This window comes from Miniopterus schreibersii (genome assembly GCF_964146895.1).
Source record: "Miniopterus schreibersii genome assembly, chromosome: 3".
In the NCBI taxonomy this organism is placed as follows: Eukaryota; Metazoa; Chordata; class Mammalia; order Chiroptera; family Miniopteridae; genus Miniopterus; species Miniopterus schreibersii.
The window spans coordinates 58,696,317-58,716,061 of NC_138103.1; positions in this window are offsets into that span (position 1 = coordinate 58,696,317).

Below are 19,745 nucleotides of genomic sequence, written 5' to 3' on the forward strand. Positions count from 1 at the left end.
TCATGAATTTAATACTTGAATTTTGATTACTCACCGGAGCCCACAAAGGTCCAATTCAAAGGCATTTTAGCATTGCCAAGGTGCATTCCAAATCTTGTCCGCTGCAGAGCTGAGTGTGTGGTAGTGAATTTTCTCCCCAGGAAGTGCGGCACATACGGCCTAGTGTCTGCACCTCAGCGAAGCTGCACTGTGCTTTCTTTGCTGTAATACAGGCAGTGAGTTTTGTGAACTCATTAAAAGCTGTGCTCCATTGCGGAAAATAGCTGTTAATCGAGAGATTAAACTTTAGATGAAAGTTAAAAAGGTAGTTAACTTTTGGTTTGAGGAGAGGCACAAGAAAAAGGTAATTCTCCGGAAAATGTAATTTATGGGATAGCCAGCCAGGAGCCTGGGAAAATACTTGCACATTCTTGAGTTTGTGGCACAGAAGACTTCTGAGGTTGTATTGCAATTGTTTATGTACAAGACCCTTGGAGTCAGAGAGATTTCAGAAGGCAGGGAGCAAACCGTATGATGTAGTGTGGTAGCTCTGGAGACAGAAAAACTGAAGTTAGTTACAGCTCTGGCAGCTTCCCAAGACTTTGTGGCCTTTGTGAAGATACTCGATTATAAGAGCCTTCGTTTTCCCATCCATAAAGTGATGGTAAAAATACCTACCTCACAGGGTATTTAGAACTATTAAATAGAATAGTATCTGGAAAAGTGCCATGTGAACTGTAAAATTATTGATGATTAAGTGATTGCCATTATTCATATCCCCACAGCATCTATCATGAGAGCAGGCAATCAGAACAGATTTGTTGAATGAATGAATGAATGAATGAATGAATGAATGTATGTATGAATGAAAAGCTATCACAATAACCTAGTGATAAGAATAAAAATACTTTTCTTTTCATAATAGTGTCTCTGAGGTTCTAAGGCATTTTATTTGCTTGCATTTACTAAAATATGGAAATCAATAAAAATCATTACTGAGAATTAAATACCAGTAGATTATATCAACTTCAATATGAAGCTGATTTCTTCTTTGAATACATTGGCTATTCATAAACTGCTGGGCCTACACTTTCACTGTTTATGGCATTACTGGAGCCCTTCATGTGCATCTCAGCTTTGTAGTTCCTCTGGGACTATCCATTTTTCCACAGATCCATTATCATCTATAATTCTCTTTAAAAACTTAATAAAATATACTGTAAGATGCTTGTGCTATGTATTGTCTTCAAATATAACTCTTTCCACATCTTTCTTGAGTGTTGAGCTTTTAAAGGATCTGGTATTATTGGAATGACACCTCACTTGTGCTTTAAATTCATACCTCTCCAAGGTAAGGAGTAAGGGACTGCTCTCCTGGCTAGAAAGAGATTAGTGACCATGGGAGTCTGGGACTAGCTTTACCCTGCAGCTGGGCTGACCAAACCTAATATGCAACAATGCCATTAACTGGTCTGGGTGGGCATTCAAATGTTTAGTTTTTCTAGGACCAACTACAGAAAAAGAATTATTTTTCTCCCTCTGGAGAACATGCATTATTCCAGTTAAATAAATTGCAGGTATTTAAACAAATCACAAACTAATAGACTAGGGAGATCCTGGACACTAGAATGCTTCTCTTATAATTCCGCTATCAGTCAAGGCTGGCCTCATTTTTGAAAATCATTCCTGTGATTCAAGGGGGTTGAAATGGACTCCCTTCTAACAAGTGTTCAGTGCTATTATATCAGTGTTCTGTGTTCTCTGCTCCTTGACAAGTATGGGGTGTAACCTCTCCTCCACCACTCTGTTGTATGTCCCAGTTTTCTGCATTTAGAGCTTACAAGTGCCCTAGAGCATTGTGCGTATTTGAGGGTGGTCAGGGAGAAATACAGAAAGAACCAGCGGATCTTTTGACACAGGCAGGCATCACTTCAGCTGGCTGTCACTGAGAGAGCTGTGTAAAAGAGAGTGCAGTGTTTTCAGACACCAGAGGATGGAGCAACCCCATGGGTAGTGTTGTAGGCGGAAAATGGCCTTTCACAGAGATGGACATCCTAATCCCTGTGAATGCTGCTCTAAATGGCAAAAGATACCTTGTAGATGTAATTGAGTTAAAGACCTTATAATGGGGGGTTATCTTGGATTAGGCAAGTGGGCCCTAAATATAATCATAAGAGTCTTTATGATAGGGAGGGTGGAAGGTCAAAGGTGGAAGGTAATGTGATGCCAGAAGCAGGGAGAGAAAAGGCAATGTGATGCAGGACTGGGAGGCAAGGAAGACCAGCCTCTAGAAGCTTGAAAAGGCAAGGGACAGATTCTCCCTCAGAGCCTCCAAAGAGACTGGCTTGCTAATGCCCTGATTTTAGCCCTGTAAGACTTAGTTGAGATTTCTGACTTCCAGAACTGTAAGAAAATCAACTATATTTGTGGCAATTTGTTACAGCAGCAATAGGAAACTAATACAAGCCATTTGGCTTGAATTTCCTGAGCCTTGGTTGATGGTAGTGAAGGCTTTTCTCTCTTCACAGTCCAGGACATTCTGGCAAGCCTGTAAGAAGGTCAAATAATTCCCCTCATGGCCTCCAGGCACTTTCCTTCAAAGCTAACTTGCCTAGGATCAGACCCCATGTGTCTGGAGCCCATCTAGTGAAACCTGCCCTTCATTCTTCCTTCCAATCTATCCCTTCATTCTTCTTCTTCTTTTTTTTTAATCTTTATTGTTGAAATTATTACAGATGTCCCCCTTTTTCCCCCATTGATCCCTTCCACCCTGCATCCCCCCTCCCCCAGGCCTTTCCCATACCAATGTCTGTGTCCATGGGTTATGCTTATAAACATATAAGTTCTTTGGTTAATCTCTCCCTACCCACTCCCCCATCCCCACCTTCTCTCTGAGATCCCTCAGTCTGTCCCATGTTTTTATGTCTCTGGATCTATTTTGTTCATCAGTTTATTTTGTTTATTACATTCCACATATGAGTGAGATCATGTGGTACTTGTCTTTCTCTGACTGGCTTATTTCACTTAGCATAATACTCTCTAGTTCCCTCCCTGCTGTGCCAAAGGATAAGAGATCTTTTTTACAGCTGCATAGTACTCCATGGTGTAAATGTGCCACAGCTTTTTCATCTACTCATCTACTGATGGGCACTTGGGCTGTTTCCAGATCTTAGCTATTATAAATTGCACTGCTATGAACATAGGGGTGCATATATTCTTTCTGATTAGTGTTTCAGGATTCTTAGGATATATTCCTAGAAGTGTAATCACTGGGTCAAAAGGCAGTTCCATTTTTAATCTTTTGAGGAACCTCCATGCTGTTTTCCATAGTGGCTGCACCAGTCTGCATTCCCACCAGCAGTGTACCAGGGTGCCCTTTTCTCCACACCCTTGCCAGCACTTGTAGCTCATTGACTTGTTGATGGAGCCATTCTGGCAGGTGTGAACTGATACCTCATTGTGGTTTTAATTTGCATCTCTCTGATGATTTGTGACATTGAGAATTTTTTCATATGTCTCTTGGCCATCTGTATGTCCTCTTTGGAGAAGTGTCTATTTAGGTCCTTTGCCCATTTTTAATTGGATTACTTGTCTTCCTTTTGTTAAGGTGTACGAGTTCCTTATATATTTTGGATATTAACCCTTTATCTGATGTGTCATTGGAAAATATGTTCTCCCATACAGTGGGCTCCTTTTTTGTTTTGTTGATGGTTTCCTTTGCTGTGCAGAAACTTTTTATTTTGATGCAGTCCCATTTGTTTATTTTCTCCTTAGTTTTTCTTTCCCTAGGAGCTGTATCAGCAAACATATTGCTCCGAGAGATATCTGAGATTTTGCTGCCTATATCCCTTCATTCTTTAAGAAGGCATTTCTTCACTTTCTTTCTCGGTAGAACTTGATGGCCTATACAGTTGAGAACTAGAATCAACTGCAGGAATTGTCCCCCTTCCTCAAATTCATGTAGAGTTTAATTTTCAAATTTTCTTTGGAGAAGAATGGAAATGTTTGTTTTTCATCCATCTAATGCAGCAGAAGGAAGAAGGTAAACAAAGAGGTTGTATTTCCATGTGAAAACAAGTAGAATATTTGTGTCCTACTACATAATTATGTCTGGAATTCCTGGGTAGCCTGTCTTCCTCAGTTTTATGGCAGATCTGAAATACTGCTTAGGCTGCATGCCCAAACCTTTCCTGGTACATACTTGGAACTGATAATAAAAGAGAAAAGATTTCATACTATGAGCAGAGTTCTAACAAGTTATTGTCCACTGTAATTTCTTGTCTGGGCAAAACTTAACTGTAGTCCAGGTTTTATATTTCAAAAATGCATATAATAGGTGATTGCATGTCAAAAGCAAGTATTATGTAAGAGTTGGAAAAAAAATCTTATCTATTCAAAGTTATAATTTCCAAATAAAAGTTCTTCTTAAGTTGGCAGCACATATGCTTGATTTAGGCCTATTCTGAATACAAGTGGCTAAGTTGTCAAAACTCCATTAATCTAATTTGTTTAAATGGAAGTAGTACTTTATGCCTGGCTTAAACAGAATTTAAATGAAAATGGAGAAGAAATATTATTCTATATAATTAAGATGGCAGACCCACTCATTCATAAAAAGAGAAAATGTAAAGTCAACAAAAGAAAACCCTTGGTATAGTGTTCAGCTTTGAAAATGCTAAATAAATGAAAAATAGTCCGATGGTAACAATAATAGATATGTGGTATTTATTCAGAATCTTCAAATGCAAAATTTTCTTTTTCTATCAACCTTCTTTTATCTCATTGATGCACATCTCACTAAAATACATAAATGAGTCTCATTTTTATCTTCTAGTCTGTGGCCTGTAGTGTTAACTCCTGAGAGCCTTTAGTGCAACCTAAAGAAAGCTGTCAACAATATACATATATCTAAATGCTGCCAATTGGAAACCTTTTTACTAGGAGCCATGGGCTCTGGAATTATCCTTGTCAGCTCTAAGAAGCAGCCAGACTTTCCAGCAGTCTGTTTTGCATCTGTGAACTTCTGAATCATTGCATTTCCAGAACTAGGACTAATGGTGTGACAATTGCATGGTTCTGCCTCCTAGCTTCAGTTCTGTTTCTAAGGGTTAGGATGACCTATAGTGTGACAAAATAAGCTAGTCATTCAGTTGAGCCAGGTGTCCTTTGAGAACATAAGAAAAGGAATAACAGTGTCATGAAGTCATTAGTGTACCATAAATTATAAGTCATAACTGACAGCTCTGAGTGAGACTATCCAGCTTGGGAGCCTGCCATGTTCCGTGGGAGTCATCCTGTAGCAGGCAGGACCTGACACCTCACCAAACATGTTCACCGTGAGGTAGATGAGCCAGGGTCATGGGCCTAGAAATTAGAGCAGGTCTAAGAGAGTTGATTAAAAATGGAAAAAGGAAGACAGATGGATAGATAGATAGATGAGCTTCTTTGATTTAGGAGACAAAAATCCTTCACAGAGTATCATCATTGTCAGGTTATTAAAAAATCAAAATGTTGTGAATTGCTGAAATTTTCTATAGATGTTGGCAGCTGTAACTGAAACCATTACAGGCATGCTAAATCCTGCTCACCATGTTTCTCAGTTTGTGAAAACTAAACAAAGATAGAAGCAAAAACAAAACAAATATCCGATTACCCATGTTATATTGAAGTTGGTCATATCAGCTCCTGAAATCCTCCAGTCTCCAAATTCTGCCTTCTAATCGCTAACAAATCATGAAATATCGGTGAGATGAGCCCTATTTACCTTTTTTACTTGGAGATTCTAGATTCTATGTCTAGTGAGCCTCTGTATCAATTTCTTGCTAACTTCTGCCTGTTCTCTGTATACCATCCAGGCACAAACTGTTTCCTTCTGCTATCTCCTTCATCTCTAGCTCAGACGAAGTCTTTCCCCAAGAGTGACTCTTTTTACCTACATTATCCCTGGATTCTGTGGCATAGGCTTAATGATGCTAATAGACTGGGGTAGCTGTGGGGTTGGAGAAGGGGAGAGTGGGTCCCAGGGGCTGCTTCTGGTCCTAAACTATCAGTGAGCACCAGGGTATCCTAATCTTGGAGTATCCTTGCCTAATCTCTCATAGTTCTTTCTATCTTGATGAAAACTTTGTAATTTTTAAATACTGTTGTATTTTATGAGACTCATGAGGAAAACGTACCTCAAAATCTTTCTGAAAAAGCTTCTTGGCTATAGTTACATGGGTTGCATATCAGTCAGGACAGGCTAGGCTGCAGTAACAAACATCTCCCAAGTCTCAGTGGCTCAATCAACAAAGGTTTATTTTTAACTCATACAACTTGTGTGTCATAGGTTGCCAAGGGCCTCTACTTTTCAGAGTCACTCAGGGACCCAGATGACTGGAGCTCCATTATGACACATGCTTCTAGATTGCCCTAGGCCAAGAGAATGTGTACCAGCTTGCAAAGTTTCCACCAGAAGTGACATATGTCATTTGGTCTCATTTACTTGGTTAGAGCAAGTCCATGTTTCTATCTGCTTTGTGAACAGAATATTTGTGAATAACCCTAATCAGTCCTAGACATGGCCTTAGCCTGTTTGTGGTACCAGGTTCTACGGTTGTGCACTGTGATTTCCTCTCCATTTTTATGAAACTTCCCTACATCTTCTTTCTCACTTTTCTACCACTCTTCTACAAGTAAACCTGGCTTTCTCATTAATGTTATTTTCTGTGAAATTCCTCCCAGTTCAGCCTTTCCCTTTCCCTTCCTTTAGCACGAACATAGAGGACAGAGAAAAAGGTCAACATCCTTTGTTCTCTGTTGCGGATTTTAGATAATTGTTCTGGCTTGAAATTCAGCAATCTCCCTTTACTGCTATCTCACACCACCCTTCCTCTATCCTCGATGCTGTGGTATAATAAGCCCCAAAGCCCCACGATACTTTTTTCTCCTTACACTTAAATGAATTTAACTTATTTGTCATTTATTGTGATGTCAGTGACTCCACAGTTCCTTATCTCCTTGATACCAATGATCCCCAATTCCATCCTTGGATTTCATCACCTATCTTAACAATCTCTAACTCTTACCATAATCTCTTTAATGTTAAGTCATTTTTAATTTGTTACTCATACTGCCAGGTGAGTGTGGCTCAGAGGTTGAGCGTCAACCCATGAACCAAGCGGTTACCAGTTCAATTCCTGTCAGGGCATATGCCCGGGTTGTGGGCTCCATTCTTAGTAGGGACGTGCAGGAGGCAGCCAATGTTTCTCTCTATTCCTCTCCCTTTCTCTCTCTCTCTAAAAAAACAATAAAAACATTTTTTAAAAAGGGTATTTAATTTGTTACTCATACTGACTCTGATCTTCACTTTCATCACAACCCTGCCTCTGCTCTTTTTTCTGTGGTCTGTTTGCTTCTTTCTGACTTCATGTCTTTCCAGCCTATCCCGCTTTCCATGGCTAGCCAACTCAGCTGTGCCTTTGCTTATTCCCTAAAATTCCTCTCTGACCTTGAACTTCCAATTGCTTCCTTGCTGGGCTGCAGAGTGCTGCTAGAGAAAGCTGTGCTGATTGAGTCTGCCACAAATTCACGCTCTTTCACTTGAACCAAGCCGTCATTTCTGCTCAGCATTTCTTTTATTCATGTCTCGCTGACTCACTGCTCATCCCACACAGCAGTTTTTCCAAACATTTTCAACTCTCTTTAAGATTCAAGCCCTGCTCCATATATGGCCCCAAAAATACCTTTCCACTTTCGTCTTTTATTTCTCCCCAAAAGCCCTTTGCCTTGTGCTTTCCAAACTTCACATCCCTTTACCCCTTCCTCTGTTATCTCCAATGAAAATGCCACCTAATTTACACAGGCTTTTCTTCTCTGAGAAAGGTCCCAATTTGTTGTAAACATCTCTGTGATTCTTATTACCTCTTACGGGAATTAGCAAATACTACCTTACCCTAGGTACTTGTACACAGGTACCATCTCCCCAGTTTTATTGTTTGCTCCTTAAAAGAAGAAACCATGATAGTTTGTATACAAAGTGTTTATACAGTGTCTTGCCCTTGTAGATGCTGAGTTGATGTTTGATTAATGTATTGGAGAAATACATGTTAGTCAATTGGCTATACAATAGGTTCTCCCCTTTTTAAAATATATATTTTTAAATTTTATTTTATTTTTTCCATCACCATTGATCCCCTCTCCCCTCAGCCCCCTCCTCAGTCGCCACACTCTTGTCCATGTCCATGAACCCTCTTTTTCTTTTTTGCTCAATCCCTCCACCCCCCAATACCCCACCCCATAAGAGCTGTCTGCTTGCTCTCTATTCCCCCTTTCCCCCCAAGAGTAAAAGTAGTCCTATTGGTAAATATTTTTTTCATCTCTTTTTTATTATTTAAATTTTAATGTAGCAGTTGCTGTTTGGGATGCTAGCATTGACAGATTGAACATATTAGAGAGCAGTAAAAGAATTATGTGAAAGAACCATATTTCATATAATGTTCCTTTCTGTTTTGGGTAACTAAGATCCACTTTTCTTTCCTGTTTATTTTTATCCATATATTTAATATCTGTATCAATAAAGACGATAGCTGATGCCCAGAATTTTGTCTTTTAGCAGGCTGCTTTAAGTTCTGTTTTCCTGAAATATATTTTAAAAGTAGATACAACCTTTCTTGGATTTGCATGTGCTACATTATCACAGCCTGAATGTTGAATTATTTGAGAGATAAAACAAGATAGTCAGAGGGAGAGCCCAAGCGTCGCTTTATTATTGTCAAAGCTGATGTTGGATACAATGGGCAACAATGGGATTCCTATTATCATAGTGCAGAGTTAGACCTGCCTGTCCAGCCACAGGTAGCTCCAGGTCAGAGCAGACCTCCCACCTAGGGGCATGGTAAGTTTTTCTACCTGATGAGAAAGCAAGATGGAGCAAAAAGGTGTGAGTGCTTGGGAAAAAAATACTTCTTCATAGAAACCAAAGGAGTGGGGTAAGAACATTTATAACACTCCTGAACATGATGATATGATGCAAGCACGTACAGGATGACTGATGCTCACCAACGATGAGTCATTTCTATCTCTGTCTCTGATGATACTTCTAATATTAACCAAATGGTATATTTATTTTGCAACTTTTATTAGATAGACACTCTTAAGACTTTAAAATTAGGTTAAAAATAATTAGCTTCTAAGATAAAACAAATTGATGTACATTATTGCTTTACCAGGCTCAACTGTATAACACATGGGAATAATAGTCCCAAATCTAAGTAGTTATATAAATAATTATGTGGGGGCTACAATATCACCACATAACTGAATTTTTATTGATGTGAGATTAATATTAATAGATGAAACTTAGGCAGGACAAAACACATTCAGGCAGTTCTTGGCCCAGTAAATACCTTCCCTGAAACTTCTAATGGTTCATATATATTATTTTCACTCTTGACAAAATCCTTTTTATTTACAATATTTTATATATAGTTATATATTTACATATATATAACATATATATATTTACATATATATGTATTTGACCTGTTAACTGATCAACCCAAATAAACAACCATTTGAGGGAAATAATTGGTTAGATGGCTCAGTTAACTGACAAGTTGTTTCCTGAATTTATGTTTGCTTAGGCTTTACTCTCAACCCTTGTTTAGTTAATTATGTTACTTTTGGTTTATAGTGCTTGGTTTTATCACTCTATTTTCTTCCATATTTACTGAGATTTTGTTCCCATCTGTCCACAGTCCAAGTTTTTCATTTCCTTATACCCTTTTCAACAATGCTGTTTGATATTGTCGAGGTCTTCAAGCACTTGGACTTCCTTTTGATTCCTCCCACCCCATGGGTTCCTCAGTGTTTTATATTCTGTAGTGCACACATGTTCTTTTTTTGCTCAGTAGCCCCTGAGGGAAACACTCCTGCCTTAATCCCAGTTTATGGATTGGATGACACTGATATCATCCCCTGGACCCAGGGGTGGGCATGTGACCCAGGCTTGGCCAATCACAATACTCCATTTCTTTAGTCATAGTGACTGATAGAGGGGTGAGTGTGTCACCCCAGATTTTGTTGCCATTATTAGGGAAGAGGCATCCATTTCCTCAGCAAATGGAGCCACCATCCACATGGGCACCCAAGCTAGAACTGTCACAGTCATCCTCAACTCCTTTTTCTTCCTGCCTGTTATCTAGCACGTTACCAATTTCTGTCAGTTCTCTCCCTTATATATAGTTTAAATTTACCCTCTAGCCTCCCTGGCAGTGCCTTAGTTCAGGCCTTTATAATTTCTTTCTTGGGCAGTGCAATGAACTGTTTTTGTCTCCTTGCAATTCATCCTCCATGTCATTGTGACTTCTACAAAATATGAATTTGATTCTGCTACTTCATTGCATAAAATCCTAAGTCTCTTCTATCTTCTACTGTCCAAGCTCCTTGGTCTCGCCCTGGCCTATCTTTCTAGCTCCTTCTCCTACCATCTCTCACTGTGTCCCAGCGACCCTGAGTGGTTTGCTGTTCTGTGCTCTGCACCCTTACTCCCCTCTGGAATGCCCCCTGCAGCTTTTACCTGGCTGGATAATGTTGCACTATTTTGGAAGTCCCAACTCAAGGCTTCCCTCGTTTCTGTTCCTGAAGAACTTCGCATCTAGCCGTGCTCTAGCTTTTCACATTGTTTTGCAACTGTTTGTGTGTCTGTTTTTTGATCACAAACTCCTTGAAGGCAAATAACTCCTTGGGGGCCATTTCTTTTTTCTCTAGTGCATAGCAGAGTATCAGCATACAGTGGTTACACATGATTGTGAACAAACAATAATGTTATAATCTTTGTGAAATTCTCACTTAAAAACACACACCTTATAACTCAACTAAAGAATATAATGCTTTAAAAAAAGTAGTTTAGACTTTAATTTTACCATTCTGTCTGTCACTATTGTTATGAAAAGATTCATACAGGTACTAACACATTTAAGGATGCACACAGGCACTAACACATTTATATCCGTATATCTCTTGGAAGTCCACAAATAGCATAGTTGTCTAACTTATTTAGCACATTCTTCTCAAATTTATTTTTTTCAATTATAAAATTGTATCTTTTGTGGTTATTACTCCATGGGGTGCCAGAACAAAATTTAAAACTTCAATTAAAATATATAAAACAAAGCAGCGGCAGTTAAAATAACATATTTGAAAAATATCAGCTTAAAATCATGCCACAATGGGGAAGGGCAATTAAAAAATGTATATATGTGTACACATGCACACACAGAAGGAGCTATGAAGAAGAAAATCTTAATAATTTGGAAATAATCTTTTTGTGTGTGATAGAAAACATGTGGACTTGTAGTTTACTCTTTTAAATCATCGTCTCTTATTTTATGTGCACTATCTGATTCCTAATTGTGTAAGCCATCAATATTCATACTACTGTTTAAAAACATCACACCACTGAGATACTGAGTCACTGTCTTCTAAGTTTTTTGATGGCAGGATCATTCCAATTACAACAGGAGGATGCCAGTAGAAACCTAACGATAGTAAAATCCTTTATGGAGAGAACTACTTTTTCCCCATTAGGTGAGAATTATACCTCTCATGAAATTCTGACTGGCTTTGTCTTTAATATTTTGAGATAACCAGAGATCATTGCCTCTTATTTTGCTATAAATTATGCTGTTTTGGGTTTCTGGTTAAACAGTAGATGTTGAGTGAAAAACGTTTTTGAGGAAAGAAGATACAAAGGCTGGTCTACACAATTCCGGGGATTGGCGACATAAGGTTTATAGCTAAACATTTTATTCTTAAAAAAGTGTTGTTCAAATGCATGGAAGGGAAGTAAGTTTTGTGAGCTTCTGGAGAGAATTTCAGGTAGTTTTCTAACTCTCCAATAAAATAGACATTTATCGAGAGCCTGCATGTGCAAGACCCCGTGGGAGACAAAAGGCAGAATAAATTTTGGTACCTGACTTCAAGTTTATATTCTATTGGGGTTAAGAATGCATGTGCATGAATAAAACACAGGCAGGTTAAAGTTAGTGAACTGTACATGTATGTCTATCTTGTAGCCTTGAAATTCTACTAAAACCAGAGTAAAGGAATGAAAGAGATATGAACTGATAAGCATAACCAGGATGGGAGATGATACAACAGCAGAGCAAGGCATTTTTAGAAGATAAAAATGGACAAAAACATTGGCAGAGGTGGAAAAACTGATTCTAAGTGCCTACGAATGGTAATGACAATGAGAAACAAGTCACATTTTGCTACAGGACCTCAGAGAGTCTTGAAATCAGGCGGTTGGTATCACTGAAGACAGGAATAAGTGATGGAATTGAAAACAAGGGAACCGGGGAGACATTCCTCTACAAAGAAACTGCAACTTCTTGTTCCTCTTTCCCTCTTCAGTGTTAGTGTGAAGCAGGACTTCTATGTGATGAAAAAATTAAACCGGAGACGCTAATGTGGCTGGCGGGATGGAAGAGACTATTGAAAACAGCGGAACTAAGTGAGTCTTCGTGCTGAACGAGGAGGGGCCTCCTGAGCTGCTTGGCGGCGAGAAGCAGCTTGCAGGGCAGAGGGGAGGGTTTTCTCCGGAGGTCTGAACGGTCCTGGAGCATCTGCACCTCGCCGCAGAGGCTGATCTAAGTCATCTCAAGGGTTATGTCCCAGGCGGCAGTGCAACCCACCAACTGACAAATTTCACCTTGCATACTTTCCAGGCAACTTCGCAGTGTTTCACTCTTCAGTGTGAATGGGCAACAGCTTGGCAGCTATCTGGGTGGCCCCCAGAAAGAAAGACGGGGAGAGAGAACCAAACACAACTCAGAGGAAAATCCAGATCAGACAGGAAACAGGAGGAATACACCCTTCTCCTACCTCAGAGCCATTAATAAAGTCCTTGGAAAGCTGAGAAAACACGCTGTCTGTGTGAATCAAGAACAGGATGACACAAAAAGAACACTTAGATTAGAAAACAAAACAAAACAAAGAACTCTTGGAAATTAGGCGTAAGGTTGTCAAAATAATAAAAAAACAATAAAAAGTTTGAAAGTTAATGCTATTTTCCAGAAAGTGGAAGAAAAAGACAAAGAAATAGACAAAAGGTGAGAAAAGATAAGAATCTTAGAAGACTAATCCAGAAAGGCCAGTACCTGACACATAAAGTTTTCAGAAAGACAATGGGGAAAAAAACCAAAGAAATTATGTAAGAAAATTTCCCACAACTAAAGGACATATATTTCCACATTGAAAGAGGCCACTGAGTGTCCAGCATGAGGGCTGGCAAACAATCTACACCAATACACCTCAAGGGGAAATTTCAGGACAAGAATATTAAAAATATTCTTTAAAATGCAGGAGAGGAGAGAAGCTCATCTATAAAGGATCAAGAATTATAATGGTATCAAACTTTTTAACAGCAGCAATGGAAGCTTAGAATTCTATATCCATTCAAACTATAAATTAAGTACAGAATAGAACAAACATATTTTGCATACAAGATCTCAGAAAATTTGCTTCCAAAGCGTCCTTTTATAGAAGCTACTTACAAAAGCTCTAACAAAATGAAGGCATAACTGAGACAGGGAAAGACATGGGAACTAGGACACAGAGATTCCACTCAGGAGAGGAGGGATGGGAATAGTTGGGATGACAACAGAGTAGCAAAACTAGAGGGCAAAATTCTAGAAGGGATAAGGGGAATGAGTGTTCTAGAAGAGCTGGGGCAGGAGAACACTATTTTTCACTCTAAGGTGGCACATCAACTGGCTTTAGAATGTTCAGGTTCTTTTTTTTTTTTTAAATCTGATCACATGTAAAAGTTAAGTTAAATAATGTTTCAAAAGAAGATGCTATGTGCTACCAAATAGCTTTGCAAACATAGTGCTTTGGATATTGAGGAAATAGGGATTCATTTTGCCTACAAGGCAGTTTTCATGGAGGAAGATGAATTTCAAAGGATGAGCTTGGCAGAGACTGTCAGGGTTTGGTGAGCATCTGTGTTGCAGACTCGCTTGCAGTTAGCTGGGCCCACGTGACTGGGTTGTGGACAGCGGGATGTGAGTGGAAGAGATGTAAGTAATGTGTAGACCTGACCCTTAAAATAGTCCTGCAAAATTCTGTGGCCATTTCTTTCTCTGAGATAGCAATCTTTTCAGGGCCAAATGGTGAGGAGAGAGCCTCATTTGACTTTACATGAATGAGAAATTAACTTTATGTGTTCAACCACTGAGATTTGTAATTGTTATCACAGTATGCTTTATACATAGGCTATGTGGAAGGCAAGTGGCAGCATAGAATAGTCAGGAAAGGCAGGAATTCTGGAACCAGACTGACTGGGTTCAAATCCTCGTGCCTCTACCTACTAGCTGTTAATTCTAATGTTTCTGAGCCTCAGTTTCTTCATCTCGGGGTAGCAACAGTACCTATCTCATAGGGTTGCTGTGTGGATTAAATAAGTTAATATTAGAGGCACTTAGAACAATTTTTAGCACATAGTAAGTTCTATGTGAGTATTGGCTATTATTATTATCTCAAAAGTAGGGGTAGGGAAGCAAGGAATGGCACCTTAGGGAGAAGTAATAGAATGAAAAGGGGTGACAAGCTCTCTTTGAGGTATAGTGTGACATAAAGATGGTCAGGGTATGTAGGTTAGCGTATTTGTGGAGGGACCCTGGATGCCAGGCTAACGAATTTGGGCTTTTCTGTGTTGGCTGTGGTTGAGAGTTGACAAGATCAATAGATTCAGAAGTGAAAGATGTAGGACCCTTGCTAAGGTGCTTTTGAGGATGTTGATATGTTATTAGAGCTGATTTTATTTACTATTTATTGTACACCTACTGTGTATTTGTAAATCAATTCTGCCTCCTCTCATTACTTAGGAAGGCTCACTGCACTTCCGTTTTTCTGTTCATAAAGAATAATTTTTATCACCCAGTACATTTTGATAATTCCAAGGACAGAGTGTTAGACATAGTAGATACGATTCAGTGTCACTGCCAGTAAAATAGTAATAATATCATCTGTTTTTAAAGTGCTTTAGGGCCTTTGGAAGTAAGGTATTATGGAAGTAGATATAAAGTTAAAAAGAAAATTCAAGATGAATGATGCTTATATGGTGATGGCTTAATAATGTGTTTCAGAGGGACAGGTGAACTGCAGTGTTTGAGAAAAATGAGTGTTTCTACTTAATGGCACAAGCTGTCCACGTTTAATCATTTTAAAGAGTGGTTCTACTTTTGGCAGTGGTAGAAGCAAAGGTGTAGTGACTCTCCAAACAGAAGGTTGCTCACAACATGATTTTTATGGAGCTAGATATGTTCTTCTCCATCTGCCCAAATTATCTTATCTTCTGAAGTCCACAGTTTCACCATTCTTTCCTCAAAAACTTCTCTGATGGCTTCAGCCAGAGGCATATTTTCTTTTGTTAATTTTTGTGGTACTTTATATTAGATTTTGAAAAATGATTCTCATCATTTACTGCTATCTTTCAACTGAGATATACAGCAGAGGAAAGAGTAAGAGAGATCTGGGTTAGAATCCCGATTTCCCACTAATTGTGCGATCTTGGGCAGTGTACTTAACGTCACTTAGGCTTCAATTTCAATTCCCTCAGTTTTGCAAAATTGCATTGAAGTAGCTACCACAGAGGTAAAAAATGAATGCTAATCTCCCTCATTCTGCCTTTTCTTTTAAAAAATTTATTACAGCACCCCCCAGTTGGTTTAAGTCACTTTAAAGATACGAGTATTACCTGAGTCATTTGTTAAAATAAACAAAAAGATCTTAATCATTGCTGACTCCCTCTCAGCACTTAGCCCAATGTCTGCCTGCAGGCACTCGATGTAAAGGTGTGATGAACAGACTGCAAAAACCTGGGAGCAACTCACTTTCGTTTGGGTTCCTAATGAAGGATGCTCTTTGGAGTGAGGCAGATTCCTCATCGTGAGTCTTGATATAGGCCTTCCAAGGGTATTTGTTTCATCAGAGAATTAAGACTGCACATCTCAATGGAGCTTCTGTGGTGACATCCACTGCTGAAGGTTAAACAAAATCAAAAGTACTTCTGGAGGAAACAGAAAAGAGCTTTTGAGGTTTCCCCACCCCTAGTTTTCACCAGGGCCCAAGGGATGCTTTCAGAAGTAGAACATGATGGAGCATTGGCTCACAGAAGTCCACCTTCCTGTCTTGAGCAGAATATCAAAGCAAAGGCGGCCTTTCTGAGAGAGCTTCCTCCCATGCTGGGCCCTACTGAAAGACCATTATTAACCCCACCAATTCATGTCCAAGTGGCATCAATCATTTGGGTCACACAATGCCTGACTGTAAATTATGACATTATCTCTGAGTAGGAAGGTGATAATAATAATAATAATCATAAAAAAAAAACAAACCAACAACTCTCGGCATGGCCCCAGCCTGCTGAGGACCTAGCCGGGTCTGTCATATTTGTTCTGAACATGAAAGGCTTGGCTGTTCCCTTGCAGGCCCATACATCACTGGGCCTGTCATCGGTTTCTGTAGGACCAGTTGACACAGCTCAGAACAGCAGCTGCTGGATGGCTTTGGGGAGCCTGACTCAAGAAGCAGTTGCTGGGGTACAGGGACCACAAGCATTCTTGCAGAGCCCGACATCCTGTTGTGCTGTCCTGCCGCTGCCCTCAGTAAGTCACCATGAGGAGTAAACTGCTGTCACTGAGATGAAAGGCCCCCTTCCTCTGATCTCTCCACTACAAAATTACTTCAGTGCCACACTGTATTTTATGTCAATACCTATTTTATTTTTCAAAATTGAAAAAGATATAAGTACATTGTTCCCTGAATTCCTGATGCTCTGGGTAACCTAGCAACCGAGTATGCCACATAGCACACAACAGAATATTATCATGCACTCCACTCAACTAACAAGCAAGCAGCAGAGATTTCCCTTGCAGATGATTTAGGCTAAATTAACGGTTAATAGATGCTATTAATATTAAAAATAATAATAACCTCCCTTTTTCATTTCTTAGAGCTAGATTTGTAGGAAATAATGCTTGGTCCTAATTGCACACGGGGGAGAGTGTTTTTCACTGAGCCTACATCTTCCAAGCGATTTGCATGGGATTTAGGTAGCCAGCAGCATGTCGCAAAGTGATAATCACGTGAAACAGGAGAATACATTCAGGACATTTGGAAACCATGCAAAATGTTCAAGTTCAAAATTGACTCACGCTTTCCACCTCTGGGCAGATGCTGTCAATAAGGGGCTTATGTGCACTGATCGGGCTGGTTAGCCCTGCTGACACTGCCCCCAGCTCCCAGAAGGCTGCCAGGAAGGCCTCTGGCGAGCAGCTCTGGGACAGGGATAGAGCTGGAACAGGAGTCAGGGGCAGGGAGAAGTTCAAGGAGCTCTGACCTGGAAGAGCACGGGCAAGGTCACGGCACAGAGCAAGAGCCTGCTGAAGACTGACAGAGGTTACAGGGAAGGACAGCAAGAGTAAAACAGAAGTTGGGCAGAACAAAGGAGGAAAGAGGACACCTCCCGGGACAAGGAGGGAGAGTGTGAAACAGGCAGGAACATGAAGCAGGAGGCGGTGGGCTCTTGTTTGGTAACAGACGGGAGGTTCATGAGCTGCTGGATACGTATCTATTATGACTTTTATGTCCACTTGCCATTCACTTTAGATTTCCTTTCAAGTTGACTCACCTATTCTGGTTTGTGAAAATCAGCTACTTAGTTACACACACACACACACACACACACACACACACACACACACACACTTCATTAATGAGGCCTTGTGAATAATTCACTGTTTACTTTCTCCTTTCCCTTCCTTTAAAAGTAATCAGTTTAATTTGGTAGCTTCTTTCCTGAGCCACTGGAACTTTTAAGACGCCTTTGGAACTGTCTTAGAACTCAGACCTCAAAAAGAACCCTTGCAAAGTCCCGCTGTTTCCCTCCTTAACTAGTCACCTCAATCTAAAGAACTAAAGGTCTTTCATTTTGAGTATGTCCTGCTGCTCTTTAATAATCTATGGGTGAATTAGGCATTTTTGCCTTCAGGTTACAGCTGTTACAAATAGTGTTTCCTTCCCATCATGAAAAAAATATTTTAATACTTCCTGAGACCCTGAACAGCCTGTTATGTGAAAAAAAGTGCCCAGTGTCTCATTTAAGTTGAATGAACTTTGCAGATACCAATATAAAGCTGCTTCTTGAAATGCTATTGTTGTTTTTTTCTTAATTAGAACAAAAATTTAGGCGAAGGCAATTTTACTTATTTAGAAAGCATTTTGATATTGTAGTCAGGAGCAGCCCTTCCTGCGTCTGGTTTCTAAGTGCTCACAGTTTGTGCCTATTAAGTAGCAAACCATTTGGTTGCACTCCTTGCCACTGGGGAACTGACAGGACACTAAATGTCATTGCAGTGCAGCAAAGCATGGAGATGCTCGGAGGACAGCAGAGCTGAACGCATGAATACAATGCATAAGCTTTTGACCGGGTAGCAGAAGGGCGATGGGAATCCAGAAATCAACGACAATCTGAAATCGTGCAGTATTTGGATTTGCTCAATTTTAAGAAAAGTGTTTTAAAACACAGAGAGCTAGTGTGATGATTTTTCCATGGAAGCACTGATGAATCAGCTGCTTAAAAAAAAAGGCCACATTAATGTATTTGTGCCCAAACACTTGTAAAAGCCAGACCACCCATGGGGATGTGCTCTTGTCAAAGCCACAGTGGAGTGACCTGTGCATCCCAGGGTTTCTGTTGCTGAGGTGATGGGAGGGGAGGCTGGGAGAGATGGCTGCCTTCTGAATTTGCAAGAGCCCTTCAGGGCAGTGGCACAGAAAGCTGCGCCCCTCAGTGCATTAGAAGCAATCCCTTAATTGTTTCAGGCGTGGAATTTTAGGGAAGGTGTCACATAAAGGTTGCTTCAAAAGAAGTTATTCCCCCCATTTCTAAAATGCTTTCTGTTAGAAGACCATTGATACAATGGGAAAACATCAAGAGCAAAACTAAGAAATCCTAGGACAGATTATGAAGACAATTAACTGAAATGTTCATGGTTTTAGTGCAGTGTAGTGAGAGGCAGGGATTGGGAAAGTCACTGTCAGTGAGACCAGGGCCTTTGTTTTCATCTGAATCAGCTGTGAACAGGTGGACGTTGGTTTAAAAAAAGATAGAATGGCTCTAAAATAGAATTTGAACATTGTGAGTTTTATATTATAATATTATCAATACTACAAAAATACCAAATATCACAAAAAAATCCTTCAAAGTTATATCTAGACAGATCAAAACACCATCCTCACAGGCTGACCACAGGATGCTGTAGGTAAGTGAACGTGACCCCTCGCCCATGACTGAGCACCCCACCTCCACCCCAGGATGAAGGTGGCTGTAGCCATACTGCTGTTTTATACCGAGAACTTGAGAATACCGGTCTGGTATAAGGGTGAGATGGATATTCTCTCTCAATGAATTTTAATGCTTTTCAGGGTTGGGTCCTGCTTCCTTCTTCCACAGGCCTCCCCCATTCCAGGGATGCAGCACCCTCAGGCCTCTCATCATAACATTACAGTGTTATAGATGTCTCTCTGGCCTTCTCAGCACTTGCAGTGGGTATCATTTACCCCAAAGAAATACAATCTTAGTGATGGCATTCTGGGCATCCCAGGGAAGGAGATTTTTTCTGATGGAGGACAAGTCCAGTATCCCTCAAATTATAGCAGGCCAGCACATTGCCTAGAAGTATAATCTAACTTCTAAGTCGAGAAGATAGCTTTGGCCT